The 21448-nt window shown below is 47.1% G+C and overlaps 1 protein-coding gene across 5 annotated transcripts in view; it reads right to left on the minus strand.

The window, feature by feature from the left end:
- ASTN2 (astrotactin 2) overlaps nucleotides 1–21448 on the minus strand; it is a 1056817-nt gene that overhangs the window by 396263 nt on the left and 639106 nt on the right. The window lies entirely within an intron of this gene.

Genomic DNA, 21448 nt, shown 5'->3' on the forward strand with positions numbered 1-21448 from the left:
TCCTCTGGAAATACCTCAGCAGGCTTGGGAGAGCAGCATATTACTGAAGGTTGTGGGTGACATCCAGGCTCTCCATTTAGTCTCCACTGACACTGGATGGACCTTAGATGGAGTTAGGCGGGCTGCTCATTACCACTCAGTGGGGACTAAAGTCCTGGCTCCTTACCTGACCTTCTCTGACACCCCGCTAGCAGGCAGGGAGGACTGAGTTGGCAGACTGTCTCAGTACAGCCTACTAAAGATGAAATCTAGTTCCCTACTTGACCTTTATTAGCACGGGGTGGGGGGGGGAATAGATGTGTTGCTGCTATTTACTTATTTTTTCTGCGATGTTTGGCTAGAATAGAATGATCAGTGCCTAAAATCTTCTATGTTGGTTGGTTGGCTTCCCTTTTCCTAATACTCTTGCTGAAGAAAGCAGGCTTTTGATTGTTTTTTGTTTTATTTGATTTTTTGGTGGAGGTTTTCTGCTTTTTGTTTGTTTTGGTCTATCTACAGTCATTTATTTCTTAGTTGCTGGCTCCTTGAACTCCAAGCTTGGGACGTGAGGCAAAAAGAAAATGCAGGGAATGACCAACATGTCTTCCTTGGTCTCAAAGCCCCTAAACTGACCTGCCTCCTTCTCTCCACCGTTCACAGTCTTGGGTGTGCCCAGTCGTGCCTGATTCTTTGTGACCCCATGGACTGTAGCCCACCAGACTCCTCTGTTTATGGAATCCTCCAGACAAGAACACTGGAGTGGGTTGCCATTTCCTATGCTAGGGGATCTTCCTGACCCAGGGATCAAACCCACATCCCTTGAGTCTCGTGTACTGGCAGGAGGATTCTTGGCCATTAGCGCCACCTGTGAAGCCCACAGTCTTAATTTGTTTTATATATCACCTCTGGAGGCTTTAGTTGTTTTTAGTGGGAGAAATAGAGAAAAGAAATCCACTCCTTCACAGCCTATTTTTGCACAGCTCTAGAGCTAAAAATGTCTCTTTACATTTTAAAAGGGTTTTGCTTGCTTGTTTGTTTTTAAAGAAGGTGATGACGAAAGGATCACACATGACTTGCAAATTCTAAAATGTTTCGCTGCCTGGCCCTTCATACAGAAAAGGTGCTAACCCTGGTCTCTGGTCATGAGAAGGCATCTCAAGTTTATTCTAAGTGTAACCGGAAGGCACTGGAGGTCTATTGGCAGAGGATTGGAGTGATCTGCTTTGCTACTTAGAAGAGATTACTGAAGTAAGTGAATTCAATTATCTCTAAGTACTTCCTTGGAGCTCACAGAAGCAGCCTTGGGAGGCAGGCTCTGTGGGACCAGAAGCGGGCAGGAGAGAGGGGGCAGGTCCAGTGACGATGACCCCACTTCTTGCAGCATTGCTCCTTGCCTGAGGTCTCATGGTTAGTAGATGACGGAGCTTGGGGCCTCACCTAGGCCAGCCAGGCTCCACAGTTTCACAGCCTCCATTCTGCTCCATCTCAGAAGAGAAACCACAGGAAGATCCTGGGCCTGGGTCCCTGAGTCTTAAAGCCTTGAGGATCTGAGAAGGGAGGGCTGGGGGATTCCCAGCTGTTTCCCTCACAGGCTGGCACTGCCCTGCTCTCTCCAGCTTCCTCCTCCACCCCCATGCATGCTCTGGCTCCTTCCCAGCCTGACTTTTCCTCAGCACCAAGCCATTTGTTTCTGTTTGTAATTATGCATTTTAATGTTCATTAATTATGGAATGCAAATTGCTCCGAGCACAAAATTTGTAATGAGCTGTTCCACCACCCCACCCCCAGGTCTAGAAGGTGGACCAGCTGTTCTAAAGCAGAAGGAAAAACAACCAACTCACAAAACAATAACTTTTCCTGGGGCTGACTGACTCTCAGAGTGAATAAGCCTGGGGTACTTTCTGGTGGCACCGGAGGACGAACCCTGCCCTCCAACCCTGGGAGACCCAAGGGTGGCACCTCCATTCTTTTCTACAACCCGGGACATGAGAGGCAGGGAGGGGTAATGGAAGCCGCTCCAGCTGAGACTCAGCCTCTTACTGGCTATCATTTTGAACTCTTCACGTGGCTTCTCTGAGCCTCAGTTTCTTCCTTGGGAAGACTGGTAGTCAGAAAACCATCCTCAAAATGGAAGCGGCAGGCAGATAGGATGTTGGAGATAAGAAGGCAGATCCTAGCAAGCCCTCAACAGATACAGGGGATAGCTCTGCAGAACACTGAATTCCAGTTCTGCCCCGCCTTGGTCTCTTTCTAGATGGCCTTGGGCAAGCACATCCCAGCCTCTGAGTCTGTTTCCTCTGCTATAAAATGAAAGAATTGGGCAACAGCAAGTTGGAGAAGACTCTTAGCTCTGAGCTGCTTGGTGTTTATCAAAGCAACTATGGATCTTGAACAGGGGAGAACTAGGTCCAAAGTATTTCAGAAGAAAATGGAGGATTTCCTTATATTGAGGGAGCATGTTTTAAGAAGGGCTTCCCTGGTGGCTCAGCAATAAAGAATCTGCCTGCCAATGTCGGACACACAGGTTCGATCCCTGGGTCTGGAAGATCTCCTGGAGAAAGAAATAGCAACTCACTCCAGTATTTTTGCCTGGAAAATCCTTTGGACAGAGAAGCCTAGTGGGCTACAGTCCATGGGGTCACAAGAGTCAGACACGACTTGGTTACTAAACAACAATAACGCTTTAAGAAATCACAAGAATGCCTCTGAACCTGCCTAATGATGGGCAAAGCTTTCTCCTCCTCCATGGGCTCTACGAGCACGTGCTCTCTCTCATTGCCAAGTGCAAGCAGAGTGAGAGCACTACCTCCTGGGAACAGTGCTGCCTTCTAACAGCAGAGTTGCAGCATAAGATCGTGGTCAAGATCAAATGAGACAACGACACCCGTGAGCTTGGACATGAATGAGAGGCTGAGCACGCTGGCAGTTACGTAGCATCCTCACAACTTCGAGTGAAGTTGATCAAACACTGCCTTGCTATGTGCCCTGGCTTCCCCGAGCCTCAGTCTCCACTGAAGAGAGTCTCTCTTACCTCTCTGGGCTTGTGAGAGAACCAAACCAGATCACGTACCTGACACATACATGGCACAATGGCAGGTGCTCAGAAAATGGTAACCCCTAGTGTAGACCCCAAGTAGGAAACATATCCAAGAAACAACCAAAGGGGACCTGTTAGATGCAGGGAGTAGGCAGAACATTGCCACAGGCAAGCTTTGCTTTTCCCAACATTGTTAAGGTAGGTCCGGGATCATTCTGTTCACTCAGATGAGGAAACTAAAGCCCAGAGAGGCCAAGTGACTTGCCTAAGGCCACACAGCAAGGGGGAGTTAGGCAAGGCTGACTGCTGAAGGTCCCCTGATTTTCATGAGGTGCTCTTTCCCCTGACCCACATCCAGTTCCATCATGTGGGCATGCCAAGTCACTTCAGTCATGTCCGACTCTTTGCTACCCTATGGATTGTAGCCCACCAGATCCCTCTATCCATGGGATTCTCCAGGCAGGGGTACTAGAGTGGGTTGCCATGCCCTCCCCCATTGGATCTTCCCGACCCAGCGATCAAACCCACAGCTCTTATGTCTCCTGCATTGGCAAGTGGGTTCTTCACCATTGCAGATGGTAAAGAATCTGCCTGTAGTGTGGGGAACCTGAGTTCAATCCCTAGGTCAGGAAGATCCCCTAGAGAAAGAAATGGCAACCCACTCCAGTGTTCTTGCCTGGAGAATCCCATGGACAGAGGAGCCTTGTGGGCTACAGTCCATGGGGTGGACTGAAATGACTCACTTTCCCTTCCCCTGACCCACATGGAGGCGGCCTGTGATGTCCCTAGTGGGTCAGACTGGCTAGGGCTGCACACGGATTCTGAGAACCCTGCTGGAAGGTCACTGTGATGAGTTATGACTTGGGATGCCACAGAGTAGTCCTGAATACACAGATGAGACACAGAATCCTGGGAATATGGAGAGAGAGAAGGAAGCAAGGAAGGAAATGAAATGGGTGTTTATGGGGCACCTCCCATGTGCCGCACATCTCGCATATGCTGTTTCTTCAAATCCCCACAGCAAAGCTCAGAGGCACCTCTCAGATATACCTGTTTTGCCATTGAGGTTACAGAGGATCACAGGAGCTGAGTCCTTTAGTAAGAACCATCCTTTTGATCGGGCTTCCCTGGTGGCTCAGCGGTAAAGAGTCTGCCTGCATTGCAGGAGACTCGGGTTTGATCCCTGGGCTGGGAAGATCCCCTGGAGAAGGCAATGGCAACCCACTGTTTGAGTCACAAAGAGTTGGACACGACTGAAGTGACTGAGCACGCGTGCACACACCCTTTAGATTGGAGACTGAGTGGGCCTGAAGCTCCTTGTCCCTGGAGGCCTTGGGAGAACCGCCCAGAAGGGGAGTGAGTGGGAAGCTTCGTGTCCCGGCCCCCTCCCTGCTCAGCCTCAGTCTGTCAACGGGGCCAGCCTGCCCCTCTATTACTACCGACATTGATTTGGACAACCGGACCAGTAGAGAGCCCATAATTACTGGGAGTTTTAATCAACTCCTGTCAATTCAGCTGCCGCTGAATTTGTGCTGGGCTGCAATGCTGACGTGGAGGGAGGAGGGGCAGGCAGGCAGAAAAGAACTGCAGGGGTCAATAGTCCTGGGCATGGTAAGCTCCACCAGGGGCCTTGGACCTCCCTGCACGCAAAGAAGGCAGAGCCCACCCGCCTCAAGCTCTCGGAGGGCTTTCAGGCATGCTGCCCCAAAACACTGCCGGGCCTCATCTGTCCTACCTGCATCCAGAAACCATGTGGGCCCATGCCCAGGAGTGCCTGTTCTAGGCAGGGTCCAACCCCAGCATCTCTGTCCATGCTATGCCCTCATCTGGGCCCACCCTCCTCTTCCTAAAGAATCCTACGCATCCTCTAAGTTACAGCATAAATAGCCCCCCTCCGCAGATGGCTTCCTGAGCTCAAGAAGGAGAGGGACATTGAAGAGACAGAAAGAAAAATCTAATCTGGATGCTGCTACTTCCAGCCGTGTGACTTTGGGCAAGTCACCACACCTTTCTGATGCTGGCTTCCCCATTTTACAATGGACTTAATAATAAATCAATGGCCTCCTGAGGTTTCTGGGAACTCTGGGGACCATCACAGATGAGAAATCCCCGTGTGGAAGTCCTGTCTTCCTTTTGGTGCCTGGAGTGAGCAAGAATCATTTTTTTTCCTTTTCTCCCACGTTAATTATTCTTCTAGCACAAACTTTGCTCTGCCAGGCCGGATGGTTTCTGGTTCACAGTCTGTCTCCTTCTGAGCCTACAGGCTATTTCAGGACAGAGTGTAACACACACAGCTTCCGCCTGTCAGCACTGCCCCACAGCTCAGCAGAGAGCCCGCGTCCACTTTGGTGTCAGGCCGGAACCCCACCTGGTGCTGCCATTTAGCCAGCCATGTATTAACATTTTAAGCCTCAATTTCCTCAATACAAAATGAGCCTAATCTACCTACCTGATAGAGTTGCTGTGTGTGTGTGTGGGGTGCGGTGTGGGAATGGGGAGTTAGACATTCAATGTCCCTTACATAGAGCCTGGTACAGGGTAAAATGTCAGTCGTTATAAAAGTTTAGTTATTATGATGATGATCACTCAATATTCCATGCTTGGTAAATATTTTTGGAATGTAATAAAATGTCTGGTTCTGTTGCTTCGTTTTGGCTTGAGTTCCAGTGAAATACCAACAGGCCATTCTCTCCACATGTCAGCCATCTGTGCAGTTTCAACACATTCTTACTGAAGACACGAGAAAGGAAATTCAAACGCTTTGAACACCTACTGCAGGCCAAGCACGAGTATTTTCCCTGGTCTACTCTGCTGAAGTCCACAATCCAAGAACCTGCTGTCATTAGACTAATTTTGCAGAAGAGAAAACTGGTTTGGGGGCTGAAAGTGCTTTTCCCATATCACTCAGCTTTCCAAGAGTAGGCCCGGGGTGCAAACACAGGTGTGTAAAGTGTAAGCGTGAGTCTCTCAGTCGTGTCCGACTCTTTATGACCCCGTGGACTGTAGGCCACCATGCTCCTCTGTCCATGGAATTCTCTAGGCAAGAATAGTGGAGTGGGGAGCCCTTCCCTTCTCCAGGGGACCTCCTGACTCAGGGATTGAACCTGGGTCTCTTGCGTTGCAGGCGGATCTTTTCCTGAGCCACCAGGTGTGCCTGACCCCAAGCCCATGCTCTTCCCACTCACCATGTCACTCCTGCTGTATGGAGACACAAAGAAATAGACTGCAATGCTCCCTGACCTGCAGGAGAGTTTACACCAACTGGAGGAAGTGGGAAACCCTGACAGGCTTATGCTTGGTTTATGCTCAAGAATAATGCTGAAATGCCAATGCAGGCAGACCCTGGAGATACTGAGGATTTTGTTCCAGGACAATGCAATGAGGTGAATATCTCACTAACACAAGCCACACAAAGATTTTTGGTATTTCAGTGAATATCAAAGTTATATTTACAATTTACGGTAGTCTATTAAGTGTGCCATAGCACTATTTCTAAAAAAAAAAGAAAAAAAAGATAAAATGTACATACTTTAATTAAAAAATACTTTATTAAGGGCTTCTCAGGTGGCTCAGTGGTAAAGAATCTGCCTGCCAATGCAGTAGACAGAAGAGACACGGGTTTGATCCCTGGGTTGGGAAGATCCCTGGGAGGAGGAAATGGCAACCTACTCCAGTATTCTTGCCAGGGAAATCCCATGGACAGAGGAGCCTGGTGGAATACAGTCGCTGGGGTCGCCAAAGAGTCTGACGTGACTGGGTGACCAAGCACACAGCAGTCATCTCACTGATGGGAAAGATGGAACAGATAAGGCCCCTTCCAAAAAATTCTTTATTGCTAAAAGCTGCTAACTATCATCTGACAGTGCAGTGGGGCTGCAAAATTTCAGTTCAGGGGCTTTCCTGGTGGTCCAGTGGTTAGGACTCCACGCTCCCAACACAGGAGCCGAGGTTTGATCCATGGTCAGAGAACTGATCCCATGTGCTGCCACTAAGAGCCTGCATGCCACAACAAAAGACCCCACACAGGACAACCAAGACCCGGGCAGCCAAATACAAACAAAGACAAAAAAACCCTTCAGTTCATAAAAACCACAACATCAAGGAAGCACAACAGCAAGGCGCAATGAGACAAGGCATTCTGTAGTGGCCAAATGCATGGCTGGGTTTGCTTATGACATGCTGTTTGGGGCCGGCTGTGCGCAGTTATGGTCACCTCCCTTTCCCATCAGAGGAGCCCTGGGAGTTAGGAGAGGCAGGTTACGATCCCTACTTTGAGCACTTCCCTTCTCTGGCTCTGTTTTCCCCTCTGTGCAGTGAGAAAGCTGGCAGCTGGTGTCCAAGGGCCGTTCCAGCTTGGACCTCCTGTGGTTCTCTGCAAGCAGCTGACAGGGACTCCCAGGGAGGTCAGGTGGGAGGTTCTGAGAGTCAGTGGCCCCTGAGCTGGGGATCCATGCAGAAGGTTGTTCTAGAGGGAGTGGCTTGAGAACATTGCTCAGAGCTCACTCTACAGCCTGGGCATCTTTCTGGTGGGAGTCGTCACACCTTCTGCAACTCTCTGGAGCCCTGCATGGACTGGCTGTTCAGTTCAGCAAACCCTTATTCAAAGCCAGCTGCCCTCCAGGCCGACACGCGTACAAACCCTTAGCCCTAGCTCTCAAGGAGCATCTATTCCAAAGTGGAGAGGCATAAGGAGAAAAAATAAACGCATGCATTCTTTTTTTCTTTTTTTCAGTCATGCTGTGCAGCATGCTGGATTTCGGTTTCCTGACCAGGGATCGAACTGGTGCCCCTTGCAGAGGAAGTGTGGAGACCTCACCACTGGGCTGCCCAGGAAGTCCCAGTGTCCATCTTCTTACTGTCCTCGAGGCTTCCTATATGGTACAGAGAAACACTGCAAACTAACAGCAGAGAGGCCAGGAAACACTCTCCCAAGAAAATCTGCCAGTGGTCCTGATGAATGTCTATTCAATAACTGTCTAGTGATGATAATAAATAGCCTCCGTGTATCTCATTAATAATAATAAGAGCTAACATTTAATAGCCCTCACTGTGTGCCAGGCCCTGTTCTCAATGTGTGATGAGTATTCATTCACACTGCTGGCCCCAGCCTGGAGGCACGGTACCACCACTCTCATCTTCAGAGAAGGAAACTGAGGCCCAGGCAGCTGTCGTCACTTGTCCCAGGGTCACTGGGCCAGCCGGTGGCAGAGCTGAGATGGCAGGTCATGGTCTGCCACCTTGCACACGCGTGTCCAGGTGTCTAAAGTACTCTTCTGCTCGTTATCCTGCTCCAGCATCACGGGACTCAACATAGAGGCTCAGATCCCATTGGAAGAAGAGGACCCTGAGGTGTGAGGTGCCCGAGGGCTTGGCGAAGTCACACGGTGAGCAGCTGTGGGGTGGGTGACAGGCTCAGGTCTGTGCCAGCCCAGCACTGCACCTGCCAGGCTGATGGGGACACTCCGTGAAGAAGGCCCTCTTGTCAAGGTCGGGACACTAACCACTGGCACCTGGGTTTAGACGCTTTGTGTCTTTAGGGCGTCTGTGTTAGTTACTCATGTCTGATTCTCTGCGACCCCATGGATTGCAGCCTGCCAGGTTCCTCTGTTCACGGAATTCTCCACAAGAATACTGGAGTGGGGTGCCACCCCCTCCACCAGGGGATCTTTCCCACCAAGGGGTCGAACCCAGGTCTCCTGCATTGCAGGCAGATTCTTTACCATCTGAGCCACCAGGAAGCTCTTAGGGTGCCGGGAGGGAAATGGACGTTGATGATGCTCTCGTCACATGCCAGGCACGTTGCTAGGGTGTATTATCCTATCAAGTCTCCCCAACTACTCAGAAAAGGATGTAATGGGTTGGCCAAAAAGTTTGTTCCATACCATTTTACAGAAAAAACCCAAACAAACTTTTTGGCCAACTGAACACTATTATTTTCACCACTCACTGATGGGAAGCAGGCTCGGCGAGAAGAGATGACTTGTTCTAGGTCCACACAATAGATGCTTAGATACCTTTTAGTTTTCAGAAGCCTCCTGTTCTCTTCTCTCTGTGAATGGCACAGAGCCAAAGGGTATTTTGAGACAGTCTGCCTGCTACAGACCTGTGTGCAAGGGAGGGCGTGGGGACAATGGTCTTGGACTTGACCTGAGAGCTTACTGTGGAGCCAGGTCCCATTTGAAGAATTGAACATGTGTTAACTCATCCCTTCCTCGTAGCAACCCTCAGCGGTAGAGTCTATTATGCACACTTAGATGGGGAAACTGAGGCACAGAGAGGTTCATTGATTTGCCCAAGGCCACACAGCCTAGTAGATGACAGAGACAGAAAATCTAGCACCGAGTCTGTTTCCCTAACTCTTTGGTTATACTTTACACAATGACCATGAACGGTGGGTACTATTATATAACCTCCTTTTTGGTACTCGGAGACTAGAACAAAGAGCTTAAGGCAACTTGTCCCAGTATGACACTGGAAGTGGCAGAGTCAGGATTTAAACCCACCCAGCTTGACTCCAAAGAACCCCCTGTCACCCACTCCTGAAGTCATCAAGAGCTAGACACAGAGGGCCACAGGTCCTCAATAGGATAGGTTGGAAATGCAGGCTCTCCAGTGCCTGCTGGATTTCACTGGCTGGTTTTCCTTCCTTGTCCTTTGTAACTAAAAACTCAATTTGCAGCTTAAGGCTGCGTCCTCACGCTGCACCTTCTCATTGATCACCCAGACTCTGCGTGAAGAATGATTTTATAAGCTAGTTGGCTTTGAAAAGCAGGGAGTAGCAGCCATTGAACATATGCTTCTGTGGGTATATATTTATTCAGCGTATGTTGAGTGCAATTTGGGGCAGTTTGCATATTTTACTTTTTTTTTTTTTTGTCTCAAAGAGCAATTTAAGAGAAAGGAGAAAAAAAAAAGTCCACCCCAGAATGGAGACACATGTCATTATGTCGGACCTTGAGGTTCCCCAATCCAGCGTTTCAGGCACGGAGGTGGGTGGATGGGAATTTACAAGCGGTGAGCATCAGAGCTGATGCTCTCACATCCCTTGCAGCCTCAGCACTAACCATCCAGCCCCACAGTAGCATCCTTCTTTATTGTTGCAGCCTCCCCAGGGGTCTGTCTGACTCTGTCCTCTAGCTACTATTGATTGAGTACTAAATACCAGCCAGACCCTGGGCTAAGCACACACCATCATGATCCCACTGAACTCTTCTCTCACCCCATGTTGAAGCACACCATAGCACACATGAGAGCACTGACTTCTGACTTCTGTTGCTCAATGCTGTGCACTAGCACAGGGGTACCCAGTCTCCAGGATCTAATGTTTGATGATCTGAGATGGAGCTGATGTAATAATAATAGGAGTAAAATGCACAATACATGTAATGCACTTGAATCATCCTGAGGCCATCCCTCCTCCATCCCAGTCCCTGGACAAAGTATCAGCGTCTTCCACAAAACGGGTCCATGGTGCCACAAAGGTTATGGACCGCCTCAGGAGGGCAACACAGATGTGCACCCCAGGAAGCCCATCCGCTGACAAGTGCTCTCAACTGCTCCATGAAAGTTACCAGAGCCTCTCAGATTCGGGTTCTGATCTCGATGCTGCCCATCTCCCCATCGGAGGGACCCTGGGCACACCACATCCCTCCCTGAGCTGGCTTCCACACTCTCAGAATGGAAACGGTGCAAGCATTTGGCTGGGGTGCTGCAAGGATGCCAAGATCCAAAGTTACACACAGCTTAAGAGACATTTGTTCTTTTTCTCTCTCTCCCCACACCCTCTGCCTAAAAGGTTTTCCTCTCACCCAGGATGAACTCAGCATGTAACATTTTCAAGGATACCTTAGGAAAAGCCTGCAAGGTTTGGGGCCAACTGGGAAAGAAGTAAAAGAATACGCTCACATGAGTGCCAAAGATTCAAAGGACGGAAAGTAGCCGTCCAGGCAGGTACACCAGAGGGAATCACGTGGAAAGCAATGTTTATCACACACTTGTGCCTTGAGGAAGCATCCACGTGTGATTCACGATGGCAGGACTGAAGCTTCATTTGGGACCAGGTAAATAGATTAAGAGCTTTTTGCTGCCAGGACACAGTTTATTGCTGTAACTCTTGAGCCTAACAGAGTCTCTGACGTGCCACAGGTCCTTAGAGGTTGCACTGTGATTGCAGCTAAAATTTGAATAAAACTGTGGACCAGCAAATAACCAATTTTGCCCTCAACCAAAGAAGAATTATCAGTTTTACCTAGCTTAATGAGGTGTGTCAGATATTAGGTAATCCATCACCACCAATCAAAAAAATAAAAATAAATCAGTCTAAGTCTACATAGGTGTGAACACTATTTAAAAAAAGATAAAGGGCTTGATTAGCATAAAGGTCAGAGCCATGGCTACTTTTAGAAATGAAGGGTGGCTAAGACGGCAAATGGAGATATGGTGAGTGTGTTAGGGGAGGCCTTGCGGAATGCAGGCAAGATTTGAATCCTTGACCTGTGTGATGGGTAGATGGGTATTGCTTACTTACTGATGAAACTGTATGTAATGTTTTACACATTTTTCTATATGTCTATTATATTTCACAATAAAGTTGCTAAATATATACCATGTAGAAAAGCTACTAAAAGGAACTATTGAAATGTTAATGGTGATTACTGAACGTGGTATAACTATGGGTGATATTTTTCTTCACTTTCCTCCCTCTGTATTCTAAACATTCTTATATGTGCATATAGTAATTTTATAATTGAAACAAATAAGCTTTTAATTGTGATGCCCTGTTATTTAAACGAAGCAGCAACAAAATCATAGAGGTTGGTTACAGCACTTCTGCTTGAAATCCCACCAAATGGAGAGAACCCCGTCTTCTCCCTGAGGTTTACTGTGCACAAAGAACAACTCTCCAAGGGATGGTGGGGGGCGCTGTAAGTCCCAGTGATTGTCGCAGCCCTAGAGGCTGACCTGCAGCGTGTTCCTCGAGGGATCATGCACAGCTTTATGGGGAGAAGGAAGGAGCTCCAGAGAGAATCAAGTTCAAGTCTGAGTTTGAAGAAAGCACAAAGGGTTTAGCTAAGGACACACAATAAGCAGAAAAATATTGAGAAAGAGGGTCATGTTACTACCTAGGTCTATATCATCCCCATGACAGTGGGCTACTGAAATCACCTTTCCTTACAATGATGGAGGGAAAAAATAAATTTTTTTTTGACTCAATGAAATCCAGGATTCCAGGTTTCCTAGCTCACCAAGCTTCTCTTTGTCCAACTAGTTCTGGCCCTGGGAAGTGAGGTTATATAACTGGATCCAGATGGCACCTGGATATGTACACAAGGCTTTTCACTTTCATGCATTGGAGAAGGAAATGGCAACCTACTCCAGTGTTCTTGCCTGGAGAATCCCAGGGATGGGGGAGCCTGGTGGGCTGCCATCTATGGGGTCACACAGAGTCGGACACGACTGAAGCAACTTAGCAGCAGCAGCAGCAGCCAAAAACAGTATAACGCACAGAGGCCATTCCCTGCTTATGGACAGACAAGATAGCAAAGGCTCAGACACATGTAACAGTTTGCCCAAAGTCACCCAGCCTCCCAGTGAAATGGATGTGATTTGAACCCAAGTCAGGATCACGGCCAGGTCCGCTCTGTCCTCCGAATTCTGGAATTCAGACTTTCCTCTGGAATTCTGATTAACTAGCCCACTTCCCAAGAAGCATATATAACTCTACCCAGGTGCTGTTTTCTCCGGGAGGAGAAAGGCTGAAGACGGTTTTATGAAAACTTTCTCTGTTGGCTGCCTCAAGGCTAAAACTTTTCATGATCATGACTGGTGGCAGGAATCCAGGTATCCTTTTTCCTGGGTTCTCAACTGTTTGCCATCCCTGGACAGTGTCTACGGTCTCTGAGAATATCTGAACTGATGGCAGAAGACTTACTAGGCAGGATTCAGGAAGAAGCTGGAGAACACAAGAAAAAAAGAAAGCTTTCCAAATTAATGCTAATGATGATATAATTTCTCATATATTTATCCCAAGATTCATGATGAAAGATAAAAGAATGATGATAAAATGCGACTTCCTTGGAGGTTCAGTGGTTAAGACTCCCAATGCAGGGGACCTCAGTTCAGTTCCTAGTCAGGAAACTGGGTTTAATCCCTGGTCAGGAAGCTAGATCCCAAGTGCCACAGCCAAGAGCCTGCATGCTGGATGCAACTAAAACCTGGAACAGCCAAATAGGTAAAGAAACAGCTTTAAAGAACGATGATAGAAAATAAGAGAAGGGCACTACATGTGTGGAAGAGAGAGTCCTGGACTAAAACTTAGGATACCTGGGTTCAAGCCAGGCATAGCCCTTCCACTTTTTGGCCTCAACTTGTTCATCTTAATTTTTGACATAAGGGAAAGGGCTTACATATGGTTAAGATCAAGTCAGGGAGCCAACTGAAAAAGAAAAACACAGAAATGCTCTTTGAAAACATATGTAAAGACATGTAGCTCTGACATAGGAAGTTACCCCCAAAAGACACAATTGTATCCTTTTTATGCTTCCAATTTAAAACTTGCATATATAAATTCTTATTTATATTTGCATATGCAGAGGGAGAAAATGTATATGAAGATATATATATATAGCCCAAAGTGTGGCATAGTTATCTCTAAAGTAAGTGATAAAGAGGACCATTTTTTTTTTCTTTTGTACATTTCAGCAATGTTTGGTTTTATTTTATTTTATAATGAGCACGAGCTACTTAAAAGAAAACTGAAAAAAAAAAAAGATTGAAGACTGGATGGGGGAAAATGCCTTTTAAATGCAAAACTTTGACTACTATGATTAAGACAATTATTCCAGGTTTCCATTTCAGAGCTAAGGAAAAACCTGTCTGATTATCAGCATTCCCACAGCTGTTACAGAGGATCCCTTCCTCACAAGCACTCAGCACGGCCACTGAGGAGTGTGCAGCCACTGTGTTTGACTCCCTCATGTCCTCCACGAGACGACAGCCCTGCTACCCACTTATCTACCCGTCTCTGCACTGTTCCTCTGCTTTGAGACTCTTTTCCACACGTACTTATGCACAGGCTCTACCTCCTCAAGTATTACTTTTATTCTACTGCTCCCTTCTTCAAGGACACTTTGGACCCAACACCCTTGAGTTGGATCCCAACCAGCACCCTAAAACAGGGCGGGTTTAGAAAACCAGAGACAGTTGCTCTTTTTAATTTTAATCCATCCCACCCCTTCACCCAAATCATGGAGCAAGAATGCAATTTGAAACTGTCCCTACAGACTTTGAGATTCCCTGTGGCTCATCCGGTAAAGGATCTGCCTGCAATCGGGAAACCTGGGTTCGATCCCTGGGTTGGGAAGATCCCCTGGAGAAGGGAAAGGCTACTCACCCCAGTATCCTGGCCTAGAGAATTTCATGGACTACATAGTCCATGGGGTCATAAAGAGTAGGACACAACTGAGCAACTTTCACTTCACTACAGACTTCGGGAAATGTGTTCTGAAGAAACGAAACACAGAAGGAGCCATCTACCCAAAAATGCTCAGAGCATGTTGTTTGTAATAAAGGGGAAACACTCAAAATATCTAACAATAAGACAAAGGTACTTGATGCAATATTCCCTTTCGTAGAAATCAGGCAACCACTGCAAATGATGTTTATGAAGAATTTGCCCTGGTTAAGGATGAGGGTTCTGGATTGGAGATGCTTGTTTCAAATCCTCTGCTCTAGAATTTCAGACTGTGAACGGGAGTGAATTATTTAAGTTCTCCCTGTCTCAGTTTTTCTACCTACATATAAAAGGGACATAAAGAGACCACGTCAGAGGCCGCAGAACACAGCGAACTCTCAGGTACCTGGAGCTCTCATCATTACCACCACCACCATCCTCTTCATCTCTTCATGAAATATCAGATAATAATAATAATAATGGCAATGATGCTTCCGGCCTAGAGTGGGCCCAGAGCCAGCCCACTGTGCATGCATTATCCCAGTCAGTCCGAATATCAGCTTTGCCAGGTATTATTAGCCCCATTTTACTCAACAGGAATCCAAGACTCAGAGGCCTTAAGTAATCTGTCCCAAGGTCACCTAGCTAGTGAATGACAGTGAGTTTTTCTGATGCCAGAAACTGTGACCTCCTGAAGGAAGAGGCGATTGTAGGAGGAAATAAATGCATTCTCTCACGTGGTCTCTTCCTAAGGTGAAAAGGTGTTTGTGTTCATGAAATTAAAATGCCAACCATGTGTCCAGAGACACTTAGAAAGGGGAAGGAAAGGGATGAAGAGCCCCTCCCCGTATATGTGTCTTCCCCATCAGCCAGTGAGGTAAGCCCTGCCCTCCACTCCACGCTGCCCTCTCCTGCCCTCAGAACCTTCCAACCTCAGAATCACTGCCCTCTGGGAACATATATCATGAGATCTCAGGAACTGAAAGGGCTTTTAGCAATTCTGGCCCTCTCCAGGCTGGTCCCAAACTCCCTCTCTGGTTCCGGCATAAGGTCCACACAGATGACCCGCATCTGCCCTGAAAGGCTCTACTCCACACTTGAACTTAACCTAACAGGTGGCAGAATCAGGATTTCAGTTCCTATTCCCTGTCTCCAGTTTAGAGCTCCTTTCCCCCAACACCATCCTTCCAGGAAGCAAAGGGTAAAACCCATCACTTTGGAAGGGCGAGGGCTGTCCCCTGACTTTAACAGATAATGACTTCTACACAATAAAACCAGCTTACCAGAACTACCATCAGACCTAGCAAATCTAGATCCCAAATAAATAAAATAAGGGGAAAAAACAGAGATGGCTTCAAATGCCACGGGAGAAATAAAATGTTTAATGTCATAAAAGGGTGCACAGACTTTATGAGAATGCCATACATTATAATCTTGAAAACCTCATCCTGCATCCTGTTCACCTGCATACCTATTAAGAGAATGGGTGTGGGGAACTTGACTTGAAATTCACAAAAGGAAGATGCAGAAGCATAGCTCCCAGCTGAAAGATGATGCCCCTCTTTTCACCCCCACCCCCGCCCTGCCTCCACCAAAGTTTGAGCCTTGTGTGCACTCATTGAGCCAAGAGGCACAGTTCCAATTTTCCTCTTTGGAAACCTCCTTCTCTGACCCCCACCCCCCACCTTCCAATACTCATTCCCTTTCTCTTCCTCCAGACCTCCCAGATACGGATGAGGAAGAGAACTTGAGGCACTGAAGGGGGATGAGGAGAAGGAAGTGCCTCCCTGCTGGTATGCTCCCTGACATGGGGACATTTGCTTGATCCCTGGGGAACTCTCCTTAGACTCCAGAAACTGCAATCTCATGACCTAAGAGGTGGCTTTGGATTCAGATAGACCTGGGTTGAGCATCTGCTCTGCTTTCGCCTGGATAGTTGGACTTTTCCCCATGCTTTCGGAATCCCTTCTCTCATGGAAAAGTTGTTATTGCTGTTTAGTTGTTAAATCATGTTTGCCTCTCCTCAGTACTCCAGGTTCCCTGATCCTCCACCATCTGGGAATCCACTCAAACTCATGTCCACTGAGTTGGTGATGATATCTAGTCATCTCATCTCCTGTATCCCTCTTCTCCTTTTTTGCTTTCCATCTCTCCCAGCGTTAAAGTCCCCTCCAATGAGTTGGCTCTTCACATCAGGTGGCCAAAGTATTGGAGTTTCAGCTTCATTATCCGTCCTTCCAACAGATATTCAGGGTTGACTTCCTTAGGATTGATCAGTCCAATTTCCCTGCAGTCCAAGGGACTCTCAAGAGTCTTCTTCAGTACCACAACTCGAAAGCGTCATTCAGCGCTCTCACAGCCATACGCAACCACCAGACAAGACGAGCGTAGTAACTGTGCTCACCACATCAGGCAGCTGGGAGGATTCACATGATGATGCATTTTAATCACTTATCCCAGGACCTGGCCCACAACCAGCATTCACATATTCTCTACATGTATCTCCATAAGGGATGCTATTATTGACAGCATTGGTTTTTTTTATCAATGTTATAAGTACTAGTATTACTGATGGTGGTGCATGTAGAAAAACCTCTGTCTGTGGACCTGTTTGAAAGTGCTTTGATGAGGATATCATATAAGAGATGCTTCACCCTTTTATGGACTTGCCTGGTGGCTCAGATGGTAGAGCGTCTGCCTACAATATGGGAGACCCAGGTTTGATCCCTGGGTCAGGAAAGATCCTCTGGAGAAGGAAATGGCAACCCATTCCAGTACTGTTGCCTGGAAAATCCCATGGATGGAGGAGCCTGGTAGGCTACAGTCCATGCGGTCGTAAAGAATTGGACACGACTGAGTGACTAAACTTTCACTCTTTAAATCCTATTTCCCAGACAAAGCATCTCTGAAAGAGTCTCCAAAAAGATGCTTTGCCTCTTTTTTTTACTCTACATAAACATGTATGTTTATGAAGATTTTTAGTAAGGCATAATTTTTCCTATTTTGGATTCTGGCAAAACTATCCTGCTTGGGAAAAGACACAACTTCTTCATCCCCAAGTAGTGGGAACAATCATGGTAACTATGGCTGCTGCTGCTGCTAAGTCACTTCAGTTGTGTCCGACTCCGTGTGACCCCAGAGACAGCAGCCCACGAGGCTCCCCAGTCCCTGGGATTCTCCAGGCAAGAACACTGGAGTGGGTTGCCATTTCCTTCTCCACACTGTACCTACATTACAGAGCAAATGTTGAGTGTTAATAACCAGATAACTCAACTTCATAAGAAATTTTAACTAAAATAATATGTGTAGCAAGGGACTGTACTCAATATCTTATAATAAACTATAATGGAAAATAATTTGAATATAGGCCTCCTAGGTGGCGCAGTGGTAAAGAATCAGCCTGCCGATAGAGGAGATGCAGGAGACACAGGTTCTATCCTTGGGCTGGGAGGATCCCCTGGAGAAGGAAATGGTAACCCACTCTAGTATTCTTGCCTGGGAAATCCCACGAACAGAGGAACCTGGCGGGTTACAGTTTATGGGGCTGCAGAAGAATTAGACATGCCTGAGTGACTGAGCACACACATATATAAATATGTAAGTATATAGGCTTCTATGGTGTCTATAGATACATGTGAAGTGAAGTGAAGTGAAAGTCATTCAGTCGTGTCAGACTCTTGGAATTCTCTAGGCCAGGATACTGGAATGGGTAGCCTTTCCCTTCTCCAGGTGATCTTCCCAAGCCAGCTATCAAACCCAGGTCTCCCACATTGGAGGTGGATACTTTACTGCACACACACACACGTACACACATATACACATATATATGCATATCTGAATCATCATGTTATATACCTGCAACTAACATAATATTGTAAACCAACTATAATTTAGTAAAAAAAAGTAAATACATGAAAAAGAAAACCTATCCTGCTGGTATCATGATCCATTACATCCTCTGTGGCTGACCTGTAGGGATGCAGAGTCCATTTCTGGGAGTGAAGACCCACTTCCCAGGCCCCAGACCCCACCGAGGCTTAGCCCTGCTCCACCCGTCCAGGAAGGCAGGAGGCCAGGAGGTACTCAGGGCTTGGCCTCCTGGTCAGCAGGGCCTGGGCTGTGCTCCAAGTGATTTCTCACTCTTCTGATCCCCCTCACTTGTCCTCCTCGGTCTTCTTGAGTTTTGTTTCCTTTAATGACAGTCCAGTTGAGTCACTGGAAGAGGAAGGCACCAGGAATGGAGAGAAGCAGCCTCTTCCTCCCTAACTGAATCAGATACCAGTTTCCACTGGCAACCCACCCCAGTATTCTTGCCTAGAGAATCCTGTGGACAGAGGAGCCTGGTGGGCTGCTGTCCATAGAGTCACACAGAGTCAGACACAACTGAAGCGACTTAGCATGCATGCATGCGTTAGAGAAGGAAATGGCAACCCACTCCAATGTTCTTGCCTGGAGAATCCCAGGGATGGAGGAGCCTGGCGGCCTGCCGTCTATGGGGTCACACAGAGTCAGACATGACTGAAGCGACTTAGCAGCAGCAGCTGAGTTGTGCCAAAGAGGGGCCTGACCTATAATACATGAAAATGTGTATCTTTACCCTTGGCTTTTTAAAAGGCAGCATTTTTGGTTGCTGTTGTTGCTTCTCAGCATCTCAGGACAATCAGGGGTCCTCTTGTCCTTCCAAATATCTGGGAGGCCAGATGGCTTTTTAGGTCAAAGTGGAAAAAAAAAAAAAAGGAGAAGAGGAGGTGGGGATGTGGCCTGTGATTTGCAGGGAAGTGTGGCAGAGTGAGATTGGTCTGGAATTCAGAGGCAGTTCCTGACATTAGACTCACCTCTTAAAAAGATGCCATCACTCCACAAGGTCCAGCAAATATACAAACCCCTGCCCCTCTTTCAGTCCTAAATTTCCATGGAAACGTCTAGCATGGGCTTTTTCCCCATTACCCTTCTTTGTGTTTTTCTACATACTCCTCTTCCCTGCTCGACAGTTTCATTTTTCTCATGTGTAAAGTGGAGATACTCATAAAACCTAGCTCATGGGATGACTGTGAGAATTAAATTGGTTAAAATAAGCAAAGCGCTTAGAATCACGTCTGGCACATAGTCACTGTGAGGATGGCTGCTCTTATGTACTAACTCTTGTCGTTTGTAAAATGGATATAATCATACCCATCTAGGGGTGGCTCCAAGCATTTAACTGCCATGAGCATAAGTGAGATGGAACACAGTAGGTGCTCAATAGGTGTTAGTTCTCTCCCACATCGCCTCCCTTCTCTCTGGGACTCATTTCAGCACCCCACCCTGCACCCCCCTCACCACCCCCCATGGATATTCTTGTGTAGAGATACAAAATGTCCTGTTGAAGGTCGCACTGTAGCCCTGCTGAAACCCATCTTGTCTTCTGAACTAGACTACGAACCAAGGTGGACTCTTCTTCCTGTATCCTCTGTTACATTCACAGAACTTGATACATATTGCTAAAGTCAATATTCGGATTGCTACTGTGGCAAAGATGATGCTAAAAGACTTCGACTGTAGGAACCTACAATTCCATGGAAGAGGTCTGTGACCAAATCTTGATTCTTATCACTGCTTCCCTACATGAGCTTGAGTGATTCCCACATCTTTCTAGACCTTTGTTTTTCTGTCTGTATGGTGGGAGAGGTTCTGGCTTGGTTGCAAGATCTCCAGGGTGCCCCTTCCTGGTCTGGAAAATGGGTAGATTGAAGATGGCCACACATTATTGACTACTCATCTCATGAACAAGCGCAGTCTAGTTTCTGCCTCTTGAATCTGGGCTGAAATCAATGACCTGTTTGATCAATAGATTGTGGTAGAAATGATGTTCTGGGACTTCTAAGGTTAGGTGTTAAGAAGACCCACAGCTTCTGCATAAGCTCTTGGAGCACTTATTTTAAGGTGCTTCCTTTGCAACCTGTGGTGCTGGAGAAAACTCTTGAGAGTCCCTTGGACTGCAAGGAGATCAAACCAGTCAATCCTAAAGAAAACCAACCTTGAATATTCATTGGAAAGATGGATGCTGAAGCTCCAACCTTTTGGCTACCTGATGCAAAGAGCCAACTCACTGGAAAAGATCCTGATGCTGTGAAAGACTGAAGGCAAAAGGAGAAGGAGGCAGCAGAGGATAAGGTGGTCAGATAGCATCACTGACTCAACGGACATGAGTCTGAGCTTCTGGGGGATAGTGAAGGACAGAGATGCCTGGTGTGCTGCAGTCAGTTACAAAGAGTCAGACATGACTTAGCAACTGAACAACAATAACAACCAACTTTGCAAATCCAGCCTCTGTGGCCTGAGAAGTCCAAGCCAAATAGAGACACCAAACAGAGGGCAAGCACTCTGGAGAAAGACCCAGCTGAGGTCTAACAGAACCAGGATGAATCAGCCCCAGCACCAGGCAGGTAAAGAGGGCCTCTGGGACGCTCATTCTCCAACCCCAGATTCCAGCCACCTGCTGTCGGTCAGAGACACTCAGCCGAGTCCTTCCCGTTCCTGAGCCACGACACTGGGAGCAAAAGAAACCGGTTATTTCAAGCCAGGGTTGTGGTGGTGGTTTCTTAACTCATGCTTTCTTTCAAGAAGAGATAAGAAAGCCTTCTTCAGTGATCAATGCAAAGAAATAGAGGAAAACAACAGAATGGGAAAGACTAGAGATCTCTTCAAGAAAATTAGAGATACCAAGGGAACATTTCATGCAAAGATGGGCTCGATAAAGGACAGAAATGGTATGGACCTAACAGAAGCAGAAGAAATTAAGAAGAGATGGCAAGAATACACAGAAGAACTGTACAAAAAAGATCTTCACGACCAAGATAATCACAATGGTGTGATCACTCACCTAGAGCCAGACATCCTGGAATGTGAAGTCAAGTGGGCCTTGAAGCATCACTACGCACAAAGCTAGTGGAGGTGATGGAATTCCCGTTGAGCTATTTCAAATCCTAAGAGATGATGCT

The sequence above is a fragment of the Bos javanicus genome, chromosome 8, assembly GCF_032452875.1.
Source record: "Bos javanicus breed banteng chromosome 8, ARS-OSU_banteng_1.0, whole genome shotgun sequence".
Classification (NCBI taxonomy): domain Eukaryota; kingdom Metazoa; phylum Chordata; class Mammalia; order Artiodactyla; family Bovidae; genus Bos; species Bos javanicus.